The following is a 17,175-nucleotide window of genomic DNA, read 5'->3' as shown; positions in this document are numbered from 1 at the left end:
AGCTGGGAAAAAGTGGAAGAGGAGCAGGAAGAAGAAGAAGCCCCAGGGGAGAGACAGCTGGCAGGTTCAGTGTCTTTAGAAAGCATTCCCCCTTGTCCCAGAACCCGTCCGGCAGGCATTGAAAGTAGGAGAGCAGAGAACGCAGAGGCAGAAGGCACAGATCAGCCACAATAGGGATGACATATAATGGGAGAGACGGAGGGGGTGGGGTTTCACTCGGAGCAATGCCATTACTCCAAGAGTCAGCCTTTCTAAGCCTCTCTCTGTAAATATTAAATAAAATACATTGGTAAGAACTCTCCCTGTTTGTCTATTCCTGGCAGCCTACTGGGGGCGGGGGGCGGGTTCTCTGAAGCCTGATATAGTACCTGGCTTCTGATTTAATCCTGGAATGCCTCGCTTTTCCCTATTTTCACTGGAGAATTGTTGGAGGGTATCTATAATATCACTGTCGAAAGAAACTGCAATGGCTGCCAATTAACTACCAGAATAAGTTCACAGTGCTGTTTTTGGAGCAGAAATCCCCATACAGCTTGATTCATCTCATGTCTTATATAGTGACTTAATCACTGAACTCTGCAGGTGTGAGCCTCCACACCACACACTATTCGAATTGGGCCTTTAGAGTTGTGGCACCTTCCCTTTGGAATTACCTTCTGTTAACTCTTATACCCGTGTCAACTCTTGTCTTTTTGGTGCCTACTGAAGTCCTTCACCTTTGAACAAACCTATTAGAGAACTTTTCCATTCTGCATCTGTATTGGAATTCCTTTCCATATTTTTTTGTATCACTTGTGTGTTTGCTGCCCTGGGCTTCCTCCTCTGGGGGGAAGGTGGAATACTGATAATAATAACAAGTAATAGACATCAATAACACATGGTCACCATTCACATTTTTAATATATATGAGGTCATTTCCGACACAGCAGAAAACTATTTTCCTGCTACTGTAAGTATGGCATTGGCAAAATCTTGAACTCACCCGTGCCCCTTTCCTCATGTTTCTTATACACTAAGGAAGATCTACAGCTTCACTTTTGATATTGACTTAGCCACAGTTTCCACTGCATCTAAACTGAGGGAACTCTGGTTAGTTTAAAATCTCAGTATTTCAAAATACCATACTCTACAACATTTCTCCGGTGAAAATAGGGACATCCCATTTCATAATGATAATTTTACTATTCATACCACACACACCTTACTGGGTTGCCCCAGCAACTCTGGGCAGCTTCCAACATATATACAAACATAATTGAGCATTAAACATTTAAAAAACTTCCCTATACAGAATTGCCTTCAGACTGCTTGGGGGGGGGTCGGATAACTCCATACCCTCCAACATTTCTCCAATGAAAATAGGGACATCCTAAGGAAAAATGGGACATTCTGGGATCAAATCAGAAACTGGGGGAGCTTCTCTAAATCAGGGACACCCCTGGAAAAAAGGGGCACTTGGGGGGGTGTCAGAAAAACCCAGGACTTTGCAAAGCACAGTTTGACCCTGGCTTCAGGGGTCAGCAAACTTTTTCAGCAGGGGGCCATTCCACTGTCCCTCAGACCTTGTGGGAGGCCAGACTATATTTTGAAGGGGAAAATGAACAATGTTATGGGAGTACAACATTATCGCAAACACACATAATCCTCTTTCTTCGCTGGAGAGTGGGAGATGTTAGAATCATAGAATCACAGAGTTGGAAGAGACCACAAGGGTCATCCAGTCCAACCCCCTGCCAAGCAGGAAACACCATCAAAGCATTCTTGACATACGCCTGTCAAGCCTCTGCTTAAAGACCTCCAAAGAAGGAGACTCCACCACACTACATGGTAGCAAATTCCACTGCCGAACAGGTCTTACTGTCAGGAAGTTCTTCCTAATGTTTAGGTGGAATCTTCTTTCTTGAAGTTTGAATCCATTGCTCCGTGTCCGCTTCTCTGGAGCAGCAGAAAACAATCTTTCTCCCTCCTTCATATGTTCGTGAACCTCATGCAGGAATCACCCATAGTTGAAATGAATTGGCCCTGCCTCAAAATAAAATGCCCAGAGTAAACTCCACACTATTTGAATGTTTCTTCAAAATGCCCTTGTGCTATTTTTTTTATTGTTTTATTTTTGCAAAATAGCAGAACGGGATTAGGTTCAGTATGATCATATCTGTAATATTTATTTGAAATTTTTATAACGCGGCCAATTATGAGCTGCCTAAGGGTGTTCAGCAAATGTTTCATCAACCCCTCTGAAGCTGGGCCAATTAAGCATGAATGAGTCAAAACTGGACTGGTTATTTTGCTAGTCCCTGTAGCTTCTCAGTGGGCCTCTGAGAGGGAAAGCAATGATCAGACAGTAGGTGGTAGCCTTAATAGCGGCAAGACAAGTAAACAAACAAACAAACAAGCTGAGCCTACAGCCTAGTCTATCATTTTTTTATTTTTTTGGCATCTAACTCTACTCTCCCCTCCAGAACCATAACAAATGGTGTGAGGATTAGGGGGTGGGTGGGGAGTGTGTAAAAAAAAAAAACAGTTGGTAGAGCTTTACAAATAAGAAGCATATACAAAAAACAGTCAGTAAAAGGCAGAGCAGCTCCTCAATGGACCTGCCTTAGATTAACTTGAAAAAACATGTAAACTATGGAGAAAAAAATAAGAAAATGGTTCTCCAAACTTCCTACCATTGGGGGGGGCGCAGGGGAGAATACACGTATTTTTAATCCTGAGGCTTAGTTGGTAAGATCTTGACCAGTTGACGTTCCTCCTGCAAATGAAGGCCGTAAAGTAAAACTCTTGAACATATGGGTGTGCTAAAAATGAGATAAAATCTATCTATGCTAAGCAAAATTCTGCTTTAGCATGTAATTAAAGGTAAGCTGGAAGTGCTATGCACATAGAATCATAGAATCATAGAGTTGGAAGAGACCACAAGGGCCATCCAGTCCAACCCCCTGCCAAGCAGGAAACACCATCAAAGCATTCCTGACAGATGGCTGTCAAGCCTCTGCTTAAAGACCTCCAAAGAAGGAGACTCCACCACACTCCTTGGCAGCAAATTCCACTGCCGAACAGCTCTTACTGTCAGGAAGTTCTTCCTAATGTTTAGGTGGAATCTTATTTCTTGTAGTTTGAATCCATTGCTCCGTGTCCGCTTCTCTGGAGCAGCAGAAAACAACCTTTCTCCCTCCTCTATATGACATCCTTTTATATATTTGAACATGGTTATCATATCACCCCTTAACCTTCTCTTCTCCAGGCTAAACATACCCAGCTCCCTAAGCCGTTCCTCATAAGGCATCGTTTCCAGGCCTTTGACCATTTTGGTTGCCCTCTTCTGGACACGTTCCAGCTTGTCAGTATCCTTCTTGAACTGTGGTGCCCAGAACTGGACACAGTACTCCAGGTGAGGTCTGACCAGAGCAGAATACAGTGGTACTATTACTTCCCTTGATCTAGATGCTATATTCCTATTGATGCAGCCCAGAATTGCATTGGCTTTTTTAGCTGCTGCATCACACTGCTGACTCATGTCAAGTCTGTGGTCTACCAAGACTCCTAGATCCTTTTCACATGTACTGCTCTCAAGCCAGGTGTCTCCCATCCTGTATTTGTGCCTTTCTTTTCCTTTTCTTCTTTTTTTTGCCCAAGTGTAGTACTTTACATTTCTCCTTGTTAAAATTCATCTTGTTTGCTTTGGCCCAGTTGTCTAATCTGTTAAGGTCATTCTGAAGTGTGATCCTGTCCTCTGGGGTGTTAGCCACCCCTCCCAATTTGGTGTCATCTGCAAACTTGCTCAGGATGCCCTCAAGCCCATCATCCAAGTCATTGATAAAGATGTTGAACAAGACTGGGCCCAAGACAGAACCCTGTGGCACCCCACTAGTCACTACTCTCCAGGATGAGGAAGAGCCATTGATGAGCACCCTTTGGGTTCGGTCAGTAAGCCAGCTACAAATCCACTGAATGGTAGCATTGTCTAGCCCACATTTTACCAGCTTCTTTACAAGAATATCATGGGGCACCTTGTCAAAGGCCTTGCTGAAATCAAGATAGGCTACATCCACAGCGTTCCCTTCATCTACCAGGCTTGTAATTCTGTCAAAAAATGAGATCAGATTAGTCTGACATGACTTATTTTTCAGGAACCCATGCTGACTTTTAGTGATCACAGAGTTTCTTTCTAGGTGCTCACAGAGCAACCCAATCCTATCCCAATAAACAGCTATCGGGGAGTCTCCCAGTGCTGGTAGTACCAGGGGAGAAGAGGGCAGTTGTTCTGCCACTACTTGCCTGCCATGAAACGGATCAAGTAAATTAGGGCCTGGAAACGATGCCTTATGAGGAACGGCTTAGGGAGCTGGGTATGTTTAGCCTGGAGAAGAGAAGGTTAAGGGGTGATATGATAGCCATGTTCAAATATATAAAAGGATGTCATATAGAGGAGGGAGAAAGGTTGTTTTCTGCTGCTCCAGAGAAGCGGACACAGAGCAATGGATTCAAACTACAAGAAAGAAGATTCCACCTAAACATTAGGAAGAACTTCCTGACAGTAAGAGCTGTTAGGCAGTGGAATTTGCTACCAAGGAGTGTGGTGGAGTCTCCTTCTTTGGAGGTCTTTAAGCAGAGGCTTGACAGGCATATGTCAAGAATGCTTTGATGGTGTTTCCTGCTTGGCAGGGGGTTGGACTGGATGGCCCTTGTGGTCTCTTCCAACTCTACGATTCTATGATTCTATGATTCTAGGTCAGATGCTCCACCCATTCATGCTGTAGGATTCCTCTTACGGTATGGTTACCAGATGTCCCCGTTTCCCGGGGACAGTCCCCGGATTTACAAATATGTCTCCAGAGAAAATCCGTCCCGGGAATGTCCTTGGATTTCATTTAATGTCCCCGGATTTATATTTTAAGTGTTGTAGATTTATTAGTAGGGAACAAATGTTGCGTGATTGGTTCAACGGCACAAGACACATCATATGGGGACTTCTGGTGAGGCAAAATGACGGGCGCCACGGCAGCGAGCAGCTTCTGAAGCCAGCCAGAGCCCACTATGCTACCAGTCTGGCTCTGGGCTGCTGAGACTGCTGCTACCTCCGCCACTGCCGTGGAGGAACTGGGGACACCCTGCATGTCAACTGGAACCACTGACCTTCCCCCCCCCCCCCAGGACATAAATCGAGCAGGGAGCAAGAGTGCCCAGCCACCCAGCCGACTGCCCAGCGATGCTCCGGGGCCAGGAAAAACCCAGAGCCAATGCAGGGAGAAGGAGGAGAGGGAAGAGAGAGAAAGAGGAAGGAGGAAAAAAGGGGAGCCCAACCTTGCCATGCCGCTGCCACCTCTGAGGAAGAGATGTAGGAGAGCACCGGGGGGCAAGGACACTTGGCTGAGCCCAGGCCCGACCCAAGCCTACTCCATGGCAGTTAGAGCTCCAAGAGAGCCAGAGGACAGAGGAGACCACAGAAGAGAAGATATTACTTCTTCTTTTTTAAAAAAAACGTGTTCCCGGATTCTTTGAAAAAAATCTGGTAACCTATGGATCCCACCTCTCAAAGCGATGCTCCTCCACAGCACCTCAGAAGCGGTGTGAGGAAGCTAGCTGATGCTCACAATTTGATCCTGGTTTTGCTAACGAATGTTTTCCATTCAGCTCATTGTGCTCCTTGGTATTCATTAAATGATATTTTCTTATCCCATTCCTTGGTGTCAGCTCCATCACAGAAGATGGCTGCTGTGGCCAGGGAAGCTTACAGTTCTGCTCCTTTCAGGTATCTGATATGTTATTGGCTCAGAAGCATAGAGCAATAAACGCATATATTGACAATAGCATACATGCACTTGGACACTAGGGACACGGGTGGCGCTGTGGTCTAAACCATTGAGCCTTGGGCTTACCAATCGGAGGTCGGCGGTTCAAATCCCTGCGACGGGGTGAGTTCCCATTGCTCGGTCCCTGCTCCTGCCCACCTAGCAATTCGAAAGCACATCAAAGTGCAAGTAGAGAAATAGGGACCGCTCCGGCGGGAAGGTAAACAGCGTTTCCGTGTGCTGCTTTCGTTCACCAGAAGCGGCTTAGTCATGCTGGTCACATGACCTGGAAGCTGTCTTTGGACAAACGCCAGCTCCCTCGGCCTAAAGAGCGAGATGAGCGTGCAACCCCAGAGTCGACCACGACTGGACCTAACGGTCAGGGGTACCTTTACCTTTACCTTTACTTGAACAGTATGCAGCAAAATAACTGAATGAGACTGTGCCTGTGTGCCTGTCTCTACTCCTCCTTCTTCATGCCTCTTCTGGTTCTGGGAGACTGCGGGGAAGGGAGCTTTATACAGCAGGAGAGGGAGACACCCTGGCTTTTTCACCAGCCTGACTCACCTCTGACTCTTGGCCTCCCTCCTCCCATCTTTGTGCTTCAGCTTCTGCCTCTGATTCTGGACTTCTCTCTGTCCCAGACTCCTCCAGCTCACTAAGCCCTGTTACTCCTTCAGCTTCCAACACCTCCTCTTCCCAGTCTTCTCCCTCCTCTCCCTTGTGACTGCTCATCATTGTCCCCACATCACTCCCTGGTTCTCTGAGCCTTCCTGGTTCCTCCCACCATTCCTCTGAGTCCAACTAGTCCATGACATGATTCTGACCAATGCTTTAAGTGACACTGAGTATGGATTATGCAACACCAAATAAGGATTATGCAACACTGTATATCAGGACTGGGAAATGGTTTTTTGGCAACTTTTGGGGCAACTTTCCAGGGACCCCATGCCAGGGGTGAGCAGAGCAATAAATGTTAATGCTTCCTTTGTAAAGTTGGCTTGTTCCTACACATATAAACAAACAAGAAGCATTACATGGACACGTTCTACCCAAGCAAAAACATTCAAGCTGTGCGGAGCAGGGCTGCTGCGACATGAGCCCAGAGGATCAGAGGTGTGGCCAGGAAGGAACCAAGGGCCAAATAAAGATATAGTGGCTGCTCAACTTACGAATTACTCAACATCCGAAGTTTTCAACTCACGAACGGGACAAATGGCCGCACGCTTACGAATTTTTCTACATACGAATGGAAACCATTGACGCTTTTAAATGCGGTTTCCTTGACTTACAAATTTTAAATGCGGTTTCCTCGACTTACAAATTTTTCCGAATAATTTTTTTCCCTATGGGAAACCGCTTTTCGACTTACGAACTTTTCGACCTACGAATGTGCATTCGGAACGGATTAAGTTCGTAAGTTGAGGGACCGCTGTATTTGGGGGCTGAATTTGGCCCCAGGGTCCAAAGTTCCCATTCTCTGCTGTAAATGATCACTTGACATTATTTTTGTGTGTGTTTATCGTGAATTTTTGATGTAATTTTTATGCTATGCAACCTATACCTGAATTTTCTTTTCAAAAAAAGTATTGCCCTTTGTAGCCATCCCATGAAAACCATCTGCTGTTTATCTAGTGATTATCTAAAATAGCCTCTTTAGAAGTATTGAAGTCCTTTGATACAGCTACATATGTTTCAGAAAAAGAAAGAGCTATCATGTTTTATTAGTCTTAAAGCCAAGCTTTAAACTGGATTGCCCCAAAATGGCATTGAACTGAAATTAGGGCACATTTGCACTCCGATATACCTTCCCCAGCCATTTCATATTCCCCCATGTTAATGATTCCTCCGTTCTCCCTTCCCCAATTATTCAAGATTTTTTGTGCTCAAAAATCTTAATAGCCGTTGGCATGGCTTCACGTTTTATACATCCTTAATTGAAGATCTTGCCCCAATCATTTGCTGCCGAATACATATGCATTTGATGTAAAATGTAAGTAACTAGAACAGTTATTAACTACAGAACAAATGCAAATGGATTGCTTAATGTACTTCTGTAATGCATGTATTTGGAGCCAAAAAGATGGCCTTTGGATGTTATGAAGAACTGTGGAAAAGCCATTTACTGGAATTTTTTTAAAGGCGGGAAAAACACACTAAAAAAGGTGAACTGTCGACAATTCCTAAAAACTGCAAAAGTCCTAGCTGTGTGAGGTGCTAAGGTGTATTCATTCATTCATTCATTCATTCATTCATTCCCTTAATATCATGTATGTGTCGGTTTTATAGGTCTCCTCTCAGCCTGAAAATACCCAAAGATGATATCCACACCATAGCACTATAAGACTCTTTTTTTCAGAAGTTTATGGCATCTTGAATGGGACTTTGGTGGGTCTCCCATCCATGAGGCTGGATAGCTCAGGGTTTTTTGAGTGTCGTGCTGGCAACGCCAAGGCTGCCGGTTCGATCCCCATGAGGGACAGCTCCATATTCCTGCATCGCAGACGGTTGGACTAGATCAGGCTTCCTCAACCTCGGCCCTCCAGATGTTTTTGGCCTACAACTCCCATGATCCCTAGCTAGCAGGACCAGTGGTCAGGGATGATGGGAATTGTAGTCTCAAAAACAGGAGGCACAAGGTTGGGAAACACTGGACTAGATGATCCTCAGGTTCCCTTACAACTCTATGGTTCTATGATTCTATGTGGCCAAACGCTATTCAGATGCACATCTGTGTCCTAAGGAGCCAACTCCTTGAGGCTGAGGTCACTTAAGCCCCCCATAAAATATTTGAGGGGGCCTTTGCCCCCTCCCAAGTTGATGGGCATTGCCATTCAAATCATCTGTCTGTGCACTGTGTCCTGTGATTGATTGTGCCGGGGGGGGGGGCTTACTTGGGCTTCCCCCACCCTTAATATCTTATTCAAGTTTGCACCCCTGACTGTGTCATTTATTTATTATTTATTTATCAAATCTGTGACCTGACCTTATGCTCTAGTTTACTTCTGGCTTGCATCATAGCTGAAAGCTTCTCCAGAATACAAAGCCTCTCAGGCTTCACCAAAGTGGAGAGGAGACTCAGGAGCAATTTTATGTCTCAACCACACATTTCATCTCACCATTCCAGGGCTTCCACAGCCTCACCATCTTTCTCCTCTGGAAAATCTCCTGGAGAATTCAGGAACACATCAGATTCCATTCATCTTCTAAGGTCGGCCATTCAAACAGATTTGCATCTCCCAGTCCAAAGAATGCCAAAGGAAAATAAAATCTCACACATAAATGCCATTAGTGTAAATATAAAATAAGGTTACCAGTTTTTTCTCAATGAATCCAGGGACATTTTTGATGGGGATGGATTCAGTGGGGGTGCTCCCGGTGCCACATCTCCAGGGGTGACAAGGCGGCACCCCACCGTGGTGGCACGAGCAGCGGTTTGGCGGCGGCACTGCTCCAGCGCCCTACAGACATTGCCGGGATCCTCTGCTCACGGCTGTCTATATGACGCTGCCCGTATGGCGCTAGAGCGGCGGCACCGCCGCCAAACTGCTACATAGTGCACATGTGTGGCATCGCTACATACGATGCATTCATCGTACGTAGCGACACCGCACATGCGTGCTACATAGCGACTCCCCGCACACCCCGCACATCATGTTTGCCACTCCAGGTGCCCGAACGGCTTCCTCTGCCACTGCATGGATTTTGTCAGGGGACTTATTTGTAAATCTGGGGACTGTCCCCGGGAAACGGGGAGGTCTGGTAAACCTTAATATAAAATCATGATGAGAGGAGAAGATTGGGATCTATATTGTAAATCAGTAGGATTTTCATTAATCTCAGAATGATTTAGTCATGTTTGAGTGAGACATGTAACAGTCTTTTAGTGGGAACAGCAACTTACCTCTGCAAAATAAATACCATTTTAGAAGCTAGTAACAGATACATTTATTAAATGCAAAGATATTTAGGCATCTCACATTCAAGTATAAAGCGAACAATGGTCTGAGGGTGTGTGTTTTTTAGTAAAAAAAACAGACTCAACTTCCCTTACATAACTGGGCATTGCATAGGGTAGGAGTGCAAGGTCTTGAGAGATCCATGTTTCAAATGACCAGCTGCATTTAACATTCTCTTCAAGGCCAGTTACGAAAGTACCAGGTTGAAAACAATCTTTATCCAGAAATAGCTTTCTGTTCCAGTGCCATAATCTCCAATCAGTATGAATTGTGTGAATTTAACACCAGTATGTTATAAGAAAGTACTAAAAATTATAGTAAGGCAAGAAGTATAAGTACATTCAGTGTCATAAATGTAACTTACATCGGGAAATGACGGGAAGTCTGTTTTGATACGGTATAATTTAGTCTATTGGACTTTTACTTTGGTTTATTTTTGTTTAGTTAGAACAGGCATCCCCGAACTGCGGCCCTCCAGTTGTTCTACAACTCCCATGATCCCTAGCTAACAGGACCAGTGGTCAGGGATGATGGGAATTGTAGTCCAAAACATCTGGAGGGCCGAAGTTTGGGGGTGCCTGAGCTAGAAAGTATAAGAAATGAGCATGTACAAGTTTAAATTAATATTTAACGGTATAATTATTTAAGGGTGTTATTACTATCATCAGTTTTACCTTTTCTTTGCACATGTATTTAAGATTGTGTATGGATGTCAATTAATAATAATAAAATTAATAAAGGGGGGGTGAATGGTTGGCAGCTTGAGGTTGGTACTAACAAGATCCTTCAAAGAAATTTATTTTGCACTTTTTTCCAGAGGATCTACAGTTTTCCATAATCGGGCATAGTAGAATATCTGAGGGCAAGTTCTTCATTTATATAATTTCAGGACTAGATTCATAATAATCCCATCCTTAGTTGGATAAAGATGAAGGAGGCCCTTAAGAATAATAGATTCTGAGGCTGACAGAATCTTCCTTGAGAATTCAACAAGATTGACAGGTCGTTCTTCCACTAAATTGCACAGATGAGTGTCAGATTGATTGTCAAGAACTGAAGCGGAAACATTGCATGAGCGAAATAACTCAAAAATTGCAGCTTATCTCAAAATTCCTGCAACATTTTGCCTAAGCAGGAAGCTCCCAGGTTTTCCTCAAAAGTCTGCTTTGCACAATACTTGGTAGCAAGTGTTAGAGTTACAACTCTCCCTTTGCTTCCACCCAAGCTCCACATGTTTTGTCCAAGCACAATAAACTTCCCCTTTGCCTCTGAAACTTTGCTTTAAGCAAAATCTGGTGGTAATTCTTGTTTATTAGCTCACCCTTCATTGGTACACCATGGCTGATCTTGCAGAAATGTCATAAATGAGGAGCTTTTCCACCTTAATAAAGACTGCATTTATTTCCCAGTCCCTCTTTCTATGTGAACACCTTCCCCCTCCTCATTCTCATAATATTTTGGCAGCCAGGCCATGGTAAAAAGAAAAGGAAAGGGGGAGGGATCTATAAAGCATGTGTGACAATAATTTAAACCCTCTCACCTTTTTAGCTACGAAGGCACAATACCTCATTTCGCTCCCAACCTCATACCAGCAATTCAAACTCAGGGTGCAGAACCACTGAGAGTAGTGGAAATGTTATATTTCTTCAACCCCAATGCGGCAGTCTTAATTACAGATTCACTGACCTTTGCAACGTGTTTAATAGGATGCGGCTGATGAACGAATGAGGCAATAAATGGTTAATGGTTTAAATGTCTCCCCCAGCATCTTACCTAAATTGGCTTCTGCGGCATTCTGACCCGAATAATTTTATCTGCTCAGTTCATCAACTAGTGAATCAGCTGTTCTGTAGCATGTGCTTGTATAGGAACTATGGACATTGGTTAGAGCCAGTGGCTGTTATTAAAAACTAGATAAAGCACATTGTGTTTTAGGAATATGGGTACTTTAGCAAAATTTCACTCTCTCTCTCTCTTAAAAAAGAGAGAAATGTGATATTTATGAATTCTGATAAAAAGCTTCCCTCCTGGAGCAATGAGCAGGTCAGAATATAGCTGGCCCATTGTTGTTCTTCTCCAGATGTTGTGCCACAGTTCTCAGATCAATAAACATAGCAAAAGGTGTGTCAAACGATGTTTTTTAAGATGCAATGATTGGAGACCCTGACCCACTGCCGAAACCCAATAAATTAATGAATGTCAGGATCTAGCTAATATCGGAAGGCAACATTCCAGGCCAGTGGGAAACTATAGGCTAGGCTGTAATTTGGGGTTTGCCAAATGTGGGAGATGGCATGAGCTGTCTTGGGGTGCAGAACTGTGGCTAGGGAGGAGAAGGGAAAAGGTCCGAAGAGATCTTGATGGACACGTTGCTTGAAAGGAACAAGTTGTTACTGCACTTGTTTGGGGTTAAAAGTGTAATTGTGTTTTATTATCTGATTTTGATTATGTGAGTTCTGATGCCTTCGCATGTTATTTTTCTACAGGGAAGCTATATTTGCAATTGGTTTGTACATCTAGGGACAGGTGTCTTGTTCTGCGGGGAGGGGGGGTGTTAATGTTATGAGTTGGGAAAGAGGAAGGAGGCAGTATGTAAGAAGACAAGTGGATGGGGCCCCACCCACCAGCTCACAGTTAGTTACAATATAAAGCCAGAGTTAAGAGGAGAGGAGAGGTGTGACTTAGGGATAAAGCAGTAAGCTAGAGAGAATGTGAGCAGCGTTTGAGAGCAATGTCTGATTTCGGTTTGAATCAAAGGCTGCGACTTTGGGAGAAACAAGACCCTTTTGGGGTGATGCTGCTAACCCCTCCGTCATAGACTCAGGTTGTATATACCGTATGTGTGTAAATAAACCATATATCACAAAGACAGTCTCTGTTCTGCTTCATTTCCGAAAGGAAACACAAACCCTGGATGAGTGCTGGGAACCCTTGGAATCTTGCACTGCTTGGAGATTGTGTGTGTGTGTGTGTGTGTGTGTGTGTGTGTGTGTGTGTGTGTGTGTGGCTCCAGGGACTCAGCTTCCTCCCCCCCCCCTTGACCATAGACAAACAGGACAATCCGAAATGAGTCCCTTACCTTTTAAAGAGTCTTTAATGATCACAGCAAAAGAACAAAGCATCCATTTCGTAATGAAGGTGCTCCCAATTAAGGTTCCCACCCACTTTCCCCCCTAGTCACTACCGCTGCTTGTCACCTGATCTCGCAATCATTGTGCTTTACCTGCTCTACGTGACCTTGGACTGATATGCTAAATACTTTCCAGCAATAGAGAGAGCCTGTTAGCTCTCTCTCTCTCCCTGTTCTTCTTCACTTTGCTGTTCAACCCAGGTTTCCCAACTTTTGTCTTCAGAGCTATGCCCCTCTGCAAACCACTGTTCCAAATCTATACTGCTCTACTGCTCCTGGGCCACTTCAGGATCCTGGTCAGGAGGAGCGGGAGGGGGAGGGGGAGGCTCCCACCATTCCTCATCAGAGCTGTACTCCTCAACCTGGTCTCTGACATTGTGTATGCACACAAGGGGACGGTGGGCAATTTTTTGTGGGGGGGGGGACACCTGCCGCCTATTGCTACCCCCTTAGAATCACTCCTGTGACTGTTCATACAAAAAGTAGTAAGTCAAAGTTATTTGGGTACGTAGAAGCAATTCCATTCTCACCAGATTGCAACAGAATAATCGGCACATTGCGTTTCCTAAAAGAGATTTTAAAATCACAGTGATGCTTGCACAGCTAGCAAAACACAAGCTCTTCATTGGTACTGTTATGGAAATACAGATAGAGTAAATGCAATGAGAAAGGGGAAAGATTAATTCTTCTCCCAAATAACAAGATAATGCTGCTTGCTGTCCTTGCAGTTCACGTGTAGAATTCTTCATTTATTCCACCTTATTACTGGTGACAAATGTTGCTAGGATTCTGAATACCAATACAAAGCAATGGTCATTTGTCAGCGCAATCTGTAAGGGTATTATAATTTGTTTCATGGCATCAGCAGATGCCAGAGACATGCTAAAAAAAAAAAAGACAATGTGTCCTCAAACAGACGCAACCAGCATTTCTGCATTTTACGGTTTAGGTACAAAAAGACAGATTTGGACTACAATCACAACTTGTTTACTCAAAGGCACCAGCATTTTTCTGCCATGGATGCCCATGGTTTAAGATCAGTGTTGGACTGCAAAGCACAAAGGCAGAGCTTTCCAAACTGTGTGCCATGAAACATCAGTGTGTTGGCTGCAGTGTGTAGGTGTGTCGGGCGAACGCTCCCCGCACTCCTTCCAAGGCTGGAAAGAGGTTAGTTTAACCTCTGCTTTGCTAGTAAAACTGAAATTCAGTCGTACCTTGGATCCCAAACACCTTGGTACCTGGACGTTTCGGCTTCCGAACGCTGCAAACTCGGAAGTGAGTGTTCTGGTTTGCAAACATTCTTTGGAACCTGAGCAATGCATCCGACGGGGCTTCCACGGCTTCCCATTAGCTGCAGGAGCATCCTGCAGCCAATCAGAAGCCACACTTTGGTTTCCAAACATTTTGGAAGTCGAACGGATTTCCAGAATGGATTCCATTCGACTTCCAAGGTACGACTGTACTGTGTTACAAAATGATGCATGTCAAAAAAGTGCATCACCAACATGAAAAGTTTGGAAAGCTCTGCATGAGGGGAAGAGTTTTCTCTACAATTGCCTGTCTTGCCAAAGGGCAAGGGACCCTTTATGGATGAAGTCCCCCTTAAGCAAGAGTATTACTGGGACTTATATAGTAATTTTGGTGTCCAAAGATGTATAGTTTGCTCCTTCAGTTGCAGTATGTCAAAAGGTCTCAAGACTCCCTAGTTTAAAAAAAGGTATTTAACGGATGTGTTTTGGAACATGCTGTTGGCTTGTTGTTAGCATGGTGGCTTTGGAAAGGGTTTTTTTTGCATTTTTATTTTTATTTTTATTGCATTATTGGGGGGGGGGGCCTGAAGGAGCACCTTCACCTCCATCATTCAGCCCAGACACTGAGGTCCACCTTCAAAGCCCTTCTAGTGGTTTCCTTAGTGTGAGACGTGAAGCTACAGGGAACCAGGCACAGGGCCTTCTCAGTAGTGGCCCCTGGCCTGTGGAATGCCCTCCCATAAAACGTCAAACAGGTTAAAAACTATTTCACTTTTAGAAGGCATCTGAAGGCAGCCCTGTTCAGGGAAGTTTTTAATGGTTGATGTTTTACTGTGTTTTAATATTTTGTTGGCTTGGGCATATAAATTTGTTTGTTTGTTTGTTTGTTATTAAAGTTTTACTATAATGTTATACTATATTCAGGCTTTCTTGAGGTTATAGTTCTGTTTGCAACCTTCAGTGCAGATTGCCTAGAAAGGTGGAAAATAAATTAGAATGTTTTTCTACCCGAATAGAGCTAACTTTACCATTATTAAGGAAATTACCTGGCTGCTCAGAGGAAACTTATGTTAAATACCTTCTTGCCAATAAAGATCTGGATATCATCAGCCTTTTTTTTTTTTTTTTTGCAAAATTCTGTTTTATAGCAACAAGGACAAGGCAGGCTGTGGTGACAATGATGGCTGGCGAATGATTACTGATTTTAATCTCTGGAATACAGATCTGAGCTGAAGGAGTGTTATTTTCAATGTAAATAAGTTTATAGGGAATTTTTAATTACATCCACTTCTTCGTGGGGGTGTGGAATGTGTTGATGTTCTTAGCTTTGCTGTTGCGTCTTTGACTGTAATAAAGATTGATTGATTGTTTTGTACTAGCTGAAGTATAGGCCATCTCCAAATGGTCATGTGACTGATATTTCCATTAACTTGGGGGCAGCTAACCTGTGGCTTCCCACATGTTGTTGGACTACAACTCCAATTATCCCTGATCACTGTCCATGTTGGCTGAGATTGATGGGAGTTGTAGCTCAATAACATCTGGAGAGCTACAGATTAGCCCATACCTGCCAAGTCCCGGACTGCAGAATCCGGAACCGGCAGCTGCGTGACACCGGAAGTTGCATAGACGCAACTTCCGGTGTCGCTTTGCCCATCTATGGGCACCAAAAATGGCCGCCGCCAGCTTCGAAAGTCGCGTCTACACATGTCCAGAAGTGCGTAGACGCAACTTCCGGTGTCGCTCTGCCCATCTATGGGCACCAAAAAGCCGCTGCCGACACCGGAAGTCGCGTCTACGCACTTCCGGACATGCGTAGACACGATTTTCGAAGCCAGCGACGGCCATTTTCGGTGCCCATAGATGGGCAAATCAGAAGGGGGGGAAATGGCCACCGACAGGAGAACATAACGGAGAAAAACAGGAGACGGAGTGATACAGGGTACCGCCGGGAAAAGGTAAGTATAAACGGGGGTTTCCCAGGGAAAACGGGGTACTTGGCAGCTACGGATTAGCCTCCACCAGACCCAGGAGTTAAATTGCAAACAGGGCAAAACTGAAGGTAAATTAACGGATTTCGTAGTTAAGATCTCAATGCAGGAGGCTGGCTGGGGATTTACAATGTACTGTAACAATTTAATCCAGTTTCCCAAGTTCGTACTTGGGAAGCAAGCATTCAGATTTATTTTTCCTTCAAGCAACTTTTAACTTTCTCTTGGCCACATCTCAAGCAAGAATATCTTGAGTCCATAAATCTGAATCTGTACCACAACAGGAGCATGTTCCTTTTATATCGCAAAGGCTTGCCGATGATGTTACCACCAAGGTCCCATTATGTCAAACTCATTATTCAAGTCTCTTCATTATAGGAATCCATAACTTGTTAATGTAGCACACTGGAACAGAAGTAGACCTAGCTCATTTGATCAGCGTCACACACATACTCTAACTAGAAGAATGTAAATCAAATTCCTAAGACAGCTACGGAGATCATAGACTTGATTTGAAACTAGTGGTTTCAAGGAGTCAGTGGAAGGCTAGGGCATCAGGAACGAGCTGGGGTGGACCTGGGCAGATTTCAAAGAGCCGAACTAGACAGCAAAAAAAGGAATCAGCAGCCACCACTGCTAAGATAAAAAGTGACTTGCCCCATCGGATAAGGGGAGCTTAGGGGACACACCAATCAGTAAGCTTGAAAAGGTCTTCATTTGTGTGAGTTCCAATCCTGCCCTCCAGGGAACATGCACATCGAGGCAATTTCCATTCCTGCTTCTATTTCTGATGAAATTGATTGATTGATTGATTGATTGAATGAATGATTGATTCCAGCCTTGTGGGGGCCACTTCCTAAAGCAGGCCTAGGCAAACTTGGCCCTCCAGATGTTTTGGGACTACATTTCCCATCATCCATGACCACTGGTCCTCTCAGCTAGGGATCATGGGAGTTGTAGTCCCAAAACATCTGGAGGGCCAAGTTTGCCTATGCCTGTCCTATAGCATTCTCCATACTGCTGCAGCATGTGTGCATAAGAAAACCACGA

The sequence above is a fragment of the Zootoca vivipara genome, chromosome 9 (genome assembly GCF_965207765.1).
Source record: "Zootoca vivipara chromosome 9, rZooViv2.hap1.1, whole genome shotgun sequence".
Classification (NCBI taxonomy): Eukaryota; Metazoa; Chordata; class Lepidosauria; order Squamata; family Lacertidae; genus Zootoca; species Zootoca vivipara.
Note: the sequence above shows the minus strand (reverse complement) of the source record.